The sequence below is a fragment of the Dama dama genome, chromosome 20 (assembly GCF_033118175.1).
Source record: "Dama dama isolate Ldn47 chromosome 20, ASM3311817v1, whole genome shotgun sequence".
In the NCBI taxonomy this organism is placed as follows: domain Eukaryota; kingdom Metazoa; phylum Chordata; class Mammalia; order Artiodactyla; family Cervidae; genus Dama; species Dama dama.
In genome coordinates this window covers 34,649,430-34,658,356 of record NC_083700.1, presented here as the reverse complement: position 1 = coordinate 34,658,356, position 8,927 = coordinate 34,649,430, and the positions used below count along the sequence as shown (strand labels likewise).

Sequence of the window (8,927 nt, the reverse complement as noted above, 5' to 3'; positions counted from 1 at the left end):
TCCATGAGACTGATTGAGTATCCTCACAACATGGTAGCTAATTTCCCTCGGAGCAAGAGATCCAAGAGAGAACAAGGCCAAAGTCACCGTGACCTAGCTTTCTGAGGTCACACCTGTCACCTCCACTTTGGTCACAAGGACCAGTTCCGATTCATTTTTGCAGGAGACTACACAAAGTTATGAATACAGGAGGAGATGATCTTTGGAGGCCGTTCTTGGAGGCTGAATATGACATTCATCATCTCTAAAAATCACATCTATTTTTCAATTTTGAAAAATTTCAAACATACACCAAAGAAAATAGTCCTATGAATGCCCATATACCCATCATCATATTTAATAATCATCAAGGGAATTTCATCATTTTATTTTGTAGAGGTATCCCTGAGAAACTCTTTCGCTTTCCACCCCATTCCCATGTCCTTTATTAACTTTCCTTAGACCCAGTGTACCAGTCTTTCTCTTTTCCCTCTTTGCTATGTTTATGGATGGATGAGGGACAGATACAAAGAAGGTCTTTTATGCTGGACACTGGCCTCAGATGTGGGTGTCTGCAATTTGAAGAGGTCACCACAGATACGGTGGTCAATCCCTTAAAAAAAATTTTTTTTTAGGTCATGCAGAAGTAACCTTGCCATTTTCAAATTTTAATGTGCATACAGATCACCTGGGGATATTGTTAACATGCAGATTCTGAATCCTTAGGTCTGGGGTCGGGTCTGAGATTCTGCGTTTCTAAGAAGCTAATAACTTTTTGTGATGCAGACACTGCTAATCCACAGGGCACGTTTTGAGTACCAAGGATCTGGAGCTATGACGTCCAAGACAGTAGCCACTAGCTTCACATGGCTATTTAAATTAATTAAAATTATAAATCATTTTCTTAGTTGCCCCGAATTAAGCACTTAATGGCCACATTTGGCTAGCTACCCTTTTGAACATAATCATGGAAAGTTCCACTGGATGGCACTGGTATAAAAATTGACTCATGATAGGTCTGCCACAGGTGCTTTCTAGACCAGAACAACCGTCTATTAATTCACAACAAAAAGAGGGCTTTGGCAGGATAAATAGCAACAGGTTATTTATAGTGCGTGTTTATTTCCTCTTGCTGGAGTGCATCAACCCAGCGTTCCTAAGTACAATTTGAAAGGTTGTTTGGTCAGCTCAGCATTTGAGCAAAAAAGGTTGGATATGTCTACCAGGTTATGAAACTGGATGAATTGCTTTTCTCTGTACTAGAAGTTTTTGTTTGTTTTTTTTTCTTTTTTCGATAACTAGTACTGGGCACTTCAGTCAGAGCTGGTGAAAGACACCTTGTTAGGAAGCTATGGTTTGACTTCTTTCTAAAGACTCCAGGCAGCTGGCCACCCTTGTTTTAGGACAACACAGTCTAATTTGCTGGGCATACTTAGATGATCTTTTCTTACATATATGTCGTTATGGGCTTCCCAGGTGTAGTGGTAAAGAACCCATATGCCAAAGCAGGAGATGTAAGAGACATGGGTTTGATCCCTGGGTCAGGAAGATCCCCTGGAGGGCATGGCAGCCCACTCCAGTATTCTTGCCTGGAGAATCCCATGGACAGAGGAGCCTGGCGGTCTACAGTCCATAGGGTCAGAGTCAAACATGACTGAAGCCACTTAGTGAGCACACACACATATATTCTTATAAAACTTTTCATTTACAATTCTATTTACATATCTGCTTTCCCATTAGACTGTAAGCTCCTTGGGAGCAGGGATTTACCCTTGGTCTGGCTCCTAATAGGCATTAAAACATGTTTGTTGAATTAATCATTAATTAATAATTACATTAAATTAGCACATCCATTGGAGAAAGCAATGGCAACCCACTCCAGTACTCTTGCCTGGAAAATCCTATGGATGGAGGAGCCTGGTAGGCTGCAGTCCATGGGGTCGCTAGGAGTTGGATACAACTGAGCGACTTCACTTTCACTTTTCACTTTCATGCATTGGAGAAGGAAATGGCAACCCACTCTAGTGCTCTTGTCTGGAGAATCCCAGTGACAGTGGAACCTGGTGGGCTGCCGTCTATGGGGTCGCACAGAGTCGGACACTACTGAAGCGACTTAGCAGCAGCAGCACATTCATTATATGTTAGTCTCAATGCCTAGTGTAGGGCTGTTGGGCTGCAAGCCTTGTAATTGCCCAGCCTTGAGACTGAAGAAAGAGCCCAGAGACAGAGACAGCAATTGTTTATTAAATAGGGGAGTCTTACACACCTGAAGCAAATTATCTTGGAGCTACACCCCCACTGTGTATGGCAGGCAGCAGGCAGGACGTGGCATCTATCTTCGTTACTTAGGATAGGCTGCTCAGGAGGCTACCATTTGTAGGGGGAATTGACATCAGGTTGGCTCATTAGTTACCAAGGAAACTAGTGGCTGGGTCAGGGGCAAACACATAGGCAGTTACCGTTTAAGTGCTCTAATTAAGATTGGATAGTCATGTGAGTAAAGTAGGGCCTGGTTGATATAAAGAGAGCAAGAGAACAGCCACCTTGGGGAACTTCCCCATGGTCCAGTGGTTAAGAATTCACCTTCTCAATAAAGGGAACATGGGTTCAGTCCTTGGTCAGGGAACTAAGATCCCACAACCCATAGGGCAATGAAGACCCAGCACAGCCAAAAAAAGGAAAGAAGAACCCCACACTCATGTTGAATGGCCTGACCACACAATAGGTAAGGATGAAGCATAATGTTTGGTCTTGGAGAAGTCAGCTGTACACTGGCTCTGTGACCTTCGGTATTTCAGTTTATTTTTACTGAATCTCATTCCATTATCTATAACATGGGAATAATAATAGCACCTGAACTTATTTCATAGGATTATTTGGGAGATCAAATGAGCTAATAGTTGTGAATGTGCTTTATTATTTATAAGTATTATCTTTTTAAAAACCTAATTTTTGCCATGAAGGTTAGGAGATCCCCTGGTCTTGATGTCAACATATATACAGATCAAAACATCAAAGATAAATAAATCAACAAAAGTAAAAAACCCAACCCCCTCCCCCAAAAATGTACAGATAACCTTGCACGCCTGCCTGCCTTGTTCCCACGTTCTAGGGTTTTGCCTATTTAGAGTATTCACTCATATTTTTAAGCTCTCACTCTCTGGGCTATCTTTTCAATTTAAAAATATTTACAAATTTAAATTAAAAAATTTAGTTTTAAAAATATTCATTTTGTGGAGAACCTCAGTGGTATTGCTGCTGTCAACATGAGTTTTGTCATTCTTAGAGTATCTCCAAAAAGAGGGGGCACCAGGATGAAGCCATTTCTGGGAGGGTTAGCAATAAAGGTGAGTGCTTTGTTAAGTATTGCTTAAAGGGTTGAAATTTGAGCCCTTCCCATTTGAGTTGAGCCATTTCATATCTAGCAATTGACCAATGTTTCTGTTTCTAGTTTGTCCCCGAAGGCGCTCAATTTGGAGGATTCCTCTTCCTCCCATCTTCAGTCCTAAACTGCCATTCATTTCTCTGATTCTTTTAACTTGCCTTTTAGCATGCTCACCCATTGTTTACTGTCTTTTTGTTTAATGTCTTTTTGGACAGCTGACATCCAGCTCCCTTTTTGCTTCTCCTTACTCTTTTCCACCTCCACCCTGCACACTTTCTGGAAGCTCTGCTTGGTCTGCAGGGAGTTCAAGGATGTGCATACTGACCAGGGGCAGAAGAGGAATCACTGGTGTGGGTAGAAGGGTGCCATAGACATCTTTCAGTGTCTTGATATCTTCAGTTTTGTCAAATAATTCTTTTTTTATTAAGCTTTTTATTTTATATTGGAGTGTAGCCAGTTAGTAATGTTTTGATAGTTTCAGGTGTAGACAAAGGGACTCAGCCATCCATGTACGTGTATCCATTCTCCCCCAAACTCCCCTCCTATCCTGGCTGCCACATAACATTGAACAGACTTCCCTGTTCTATACAGTAGGACCTTGTTGGTTATCCATTTAAAATATAGCAGTGTGTACATGTCCATCCCAAACTCCCTAACTATCCTTTCCTCTGCATTCTCCCTCCAATTCCCTGCAACCATAATTTCATTCTTTAAGTCTGTGAGTCTGTTTCTGTCATGTAAATAAGTTCATTTGTATCATGTCTTTTTAGATTCCGTATATAAGGAATGTCATATGATGTTTCAGCATCTCTGTCTGGCTGACTTCACTCAGTATGATAATCTCTAGGTCCATCCATGTTGCTGCAAATGGCATTATTTCATTCCTTATGATGACTGAGTAATATTCCATTGTACATATATATTGTCTAATAATTCTAAAGTCATCTTGTTCAATCTGTAGCGCTTGCTCTTGGTCAGGGTTATTCTGCTTCCATAGAGGTGATCATTCCTGATGGCTAAATCATAAACACTTTCTTGACTTTTGACATCCACATATAAACATCTCAAAATAGTTTTGCAACAGGTCATCAGATAGATAACTCCTCCCTAGAAGTCTGGATAACCAGGAGGTCCTCCAAAAGGAATTTGGTGTTTTTTTTTCATTAAGAAGTTTTGTCAAAGTCTGAAAATATTTTCTTTTCCTGCACATGCAACACTCTTTTGATTTTGAAAGCCTTTACATTTAAAATTAAAATTTAACTAACATGAGACTTCTAAGCTAGTTCATATTGTATGAATCTTTGAATAGTTTTTATTATATGTGGAGTAATCCAGTGTAGCAAGCTGGTATTTTTATGATTTTGTAAAGGATTATAGTTAAATTAAATGATAAACTTGCAGTTAAGGATTTTTTTTTCCACTTATCTAAGGCCATTGGGCTAACTCTTTGAATTAATAAATTGTTTCCGTGTAATCATACTTTTTGAGTCTTTACCTATTCATTTGTGTCTGAATTTTCTACTCTTTGACCACTTACAGTCTACTGTTCTTAGCCTGTTCTCAGGCTAATCGCACTGTCACCTGGGCTGGTGAGATGAGAGAAGTTTAATCTACCAGTGCTGGAAGATGCCTTAGCAGTCAAATTCACAAGCTGGGTCAAGGCAGAACTGAGTTAACCTTGAAAGGGAGTATAACTTTGTGGTTAAGACCATAGTGTTTGGAGCGAGGCTCCTCAGGATCAAATCTTGGCTCTGCTACTCACTCGATGACCTGAACCAATTGCTTAACCTGTAAAGAGGGCATAAAGTATCTACCTAATGGTGTTGTGTATTTAATAAGCTCGTGTGCCTAATAGAGGGCTTCCTAGGTGGTGCTAGTGGTAAAGAACACTCCTGCCAATGCAGGAGATGTAAGAGACGTGGGTTTGATCCCTGGGTTGGGAAGATTCCCTGGAGAAGGGCCTGGAAACCCACTCCGGTAGTCTTGCCTGGAGAATCCCATGAACAGAGTAGCCTGGCAGGCTACTGTCCATAGGGGTCACACAGAGTCGGACACGACTAAAGTAACTTAGCATGCATGCTCCTATGGAGTATGTAACATGTAGCATGCATTCTGTAAATGTGGGGAGCTAAGAATGGTCTGGTGCCCATCATCCTTGTCTAGGGTTCTTTTCAACGCAGGGTTCTTTAGGGTTCTTTTCTAGGAGTAGTGCAAAGCAGTACTGGAGGAAAGCTGTCAAGGTTATGGGTATAGCAGAGTTCTAAGTGTTGATGAATGGGAAGCTAGAATAAGGAAGCCACAGTCGAGGCTGAAGGAGGGAGGAGGCCCAGGGCCAGTAATAGAGCTGTCAGCTCCTCTTGGTTACTTTCTTTTTTAAAAAAAAATTTTTTTTTTCCTCTCCTCTTGGTTTCATGAGGGCACACCCCAGACTGGCAGGAAGGGCAAAGTCCTGTTCCCCAGAAGAGACAGGAGTTCCTATAAAAACACAGGCAAAGGAGATCCTGCCATCCTCGGTTTGGGTCAGACCATCACTCGTGTATCAAGTTCAGTTCTGGGCAGCTCATTTACAATCTGGAGCACAGCCAGAGGTAGCTGATAGAGCAGCACAGAGTCCAGTAATCATACAATAATGCATTCTCTCACAAACATCTGTTGAGCCCCTAGGGCAGACCACTGTATTATGTGCCTTGGGGTGAGGCTGGGTGGAACAAGAGGCAAATATGCTTTATAGAAATAGTTTCTTGTGCTCACTTCGGCAGCACATATACTAAAATTGGAACAATACAGAGAAGATTAGCATGGCCCCTGCGCAAGGATGACACGCAAATTCGTGAAGCGTTCCATATTTTTCTCAAAAATATACAAGCAACTCCTGCAGCTCAATTCCAGAAAAATAAATGACCCAATCAAAAAATGGGCCAAAGAACTAAACAGACATTTCTCCAAAGAAGACATACAGATGGCTAACAAACACATGAAAAGATGCTCAACATCACTCATAATTAGAGAAATGCAAATCAAAACCACAATGAGGTACCATTACACGCCAGTCAGGATGGCTGCTATCCAAAAGTCTACAAGCAATAAATGCTGGAGAGGGTGTGGAGAAAAGGGAACCCTATTACACTGTTGGTGGGAATGCAAACTAGTACAGCCACTATGGAAAACAGTGTGGAGATTCCTTAAAAAACTGGAAATAGAACTGCCATATGACCCAGCAATCCCACTTCTGGGCATACACACTGAGGAAACCAGATCTGAAAGAGACACGTGCACCCCAATGTTCATCGCAGCACTGTTTATAATAGCCAGGACATGGAAACAACCTAGATGCCCATCAGCAGATGAATGGATAAGGAAGCTGTGGTACATATACACCATGGAATATTACTCAGCCGTTAAAAAGAATTCATTTGAATCAGTCCTAATGAGATGGATGAAACTGGAGCCCATTATACAGAGTGAAGTAAGCCAGAAAGATAAAGAACATTACAGCATACTAACACATATATATGGGATTTAGAAAGATGCTAACAATAACCCTATATGCAAAATAGAAAAAGAGACACAGAAATACAGAACAGACTTTTGAACTCTGTGGGAGAAGGTGAGGGTGGGATGTTTCAAAAGAACAGCATGTATACTGTCTATGGTGAAACAGATCGCCAACCCAGATGGGACGCATGAGAAGTGCTCGGGCCCGATGCACTGGGAAGACCCAGAGGAATCGGGTGGAGAGGGAGGTGGGAGGGGGGAATCGGGATGGGGAATATGTGTAAATCTATGGCTGATTCGTGTCAATGTATGACAAAACCCACTGAAATGTTGTGAAGTGATTGGCCTCCAACTAATAAAAAAATTAAAAAAAAAAATAGTTTCTTCCCTCTAGAACCTGCGTGGATTCTATTTAACAAACCTCTATCAATTGCCTATTATGTCCAGGCCTCTATGCAGGTGGTGTGGCCTTTGTGATCCAGCAGGAAGAGCGTGGGACTGAGTGTCAAGAAAGCTGGATTCTAATCTTATCTCTGTTGTCAACTATCTGTCTGACTGTGGATAAGTTACTATGGGGCTCAGTTTTCTGACAGATAAAATGGACATTATGCCTGGTGCATGCTCAGTCATGTCCAATTCTCTGCAACCCCATGGACTATGGCCCACCAGGGTCCTCTGTCCATGGAATTTTCCAGGCAAGAATACTGGAGTGGGTTGTCATTTCCTCCTCTAGGGGATCCTCCTGACCCAGGGATCAAACCCATGTCTCTTGGGTCTCCTGCATTGGCAGGCAGATTCTTTACCACTGTGCCACCTGGGAAGTCTTGAACATTAAGATGCCTACCCTATTAAAATTCCAGAGCCCCTTATCAACTAAATCAGAACTTTTATGGGCAGAGTCTGAGAGGCATTTTGATCATCAAGACAGTTGGGGAAAACTCCCAGGGCAGTGTTCTTCTTGTGAGGGATTTAGACTACCAACATCAGAATCTCCAAGTAACTTGTTTAAAAAATGAATTCAAGGTTCACCCCAGACTTGCTTAGAAGTTGTGGAGATGGGGGCTTGGGAATATATGTTTAAGGTGGAGTCAGGTGGTTCTTTGTACCCTTCCCAAGTTGAGAATGACTACTGTAGGATTTTATAAGGATTTAATGAGAATGTGTGTGAATACTTATTTTGGTAGCTCATATATGAAGGATAGCTTAGCAATGAGTATCTTATACTTTAGAAGGAAGTCATAATAGCCACTTGTGAAAATTGGAGGGCTGTGTATTAGTCAGAATCTTTGAAACTGCCAAGAAGAGTCAACCTAATTCAGGAAGACAGGTTTATTGCAGGACCCCACAGAGGTTTATTGTAACTGGGGAGTTGCCTTATTAGCTGTAGTCCTATGAGCCTAGTGCTTCCAAGACTTGGAGAATTGAAAAAGTGATTTGAGTTGGCAAAAAGAGGCTTGCAACTCCAAAGTCACCCACTTTCTGTGAGTTTCACCAAAGATGTTTATTTCCCCATGAAGAGCCTCTGAATGAGTCAAATAGCTGCAATCCAACATGGTGCACCCTTTTGATCACAATTCCTATCAAACTCTTTCCTTCAGCTTCCTGTGTGCCCCACCCATTCATGGTTAACTTCAGTATGTGAATTAATCCCTGTCTAATCATCCGTGGTTAGAGTAGCAGAGCTAGTTTTGCTCAAGATGCATAACAACCTGGGAGTCTGCTTTCTTTGGAAAAGTGGGAGGGGAAAAAATATAAAAAAGTAAGCATTTTTGAGGACTCTTGATTTGTCTAGTGTTTAATGGGGGAGTAAACAAATGAAGTGGGGCTCTAAAATTTGGAAATACAGGGATTTCGCTGGTGATCCAGTGGCTTAAGACTCCGTGTTCCCAATGCAGGGGGTCTGGGTTGGATCCCTGGTCAGGGAACTAGATCCCACATGCCACAGCTAAAGATTCCTGCATGCTTCAACAAAGACCAGGGGCAGCCAAATAAATAAATAAATCAAATGTGGCAATAGGACTCCTTTGTGGAGCCATGGATCCCCTACCCCTAAGTACATGGGCAGACA

At 41.8% G+C, this 8,927-nt stretch overlaps 1 non-coding gene across 1 annotated transcript; it reads left to right on the top strand.

The window, feature by feature from the left end:
- Positions 1-6,107: 6,107 nt before the first annotated feature.
- Positions 6,108-6,214, top strand: LOC133041734 (U6 spliceosomal RNA). Its single transcript, XR_009689310.1, has one exon. It is a non-coding gene; the product is annotated as a U6 spliceosomal RNA (small nuclear RNA).
- The last annotated feature ends 2,713 nt before the right edge of the window (positions 6,215-8,927 follow it).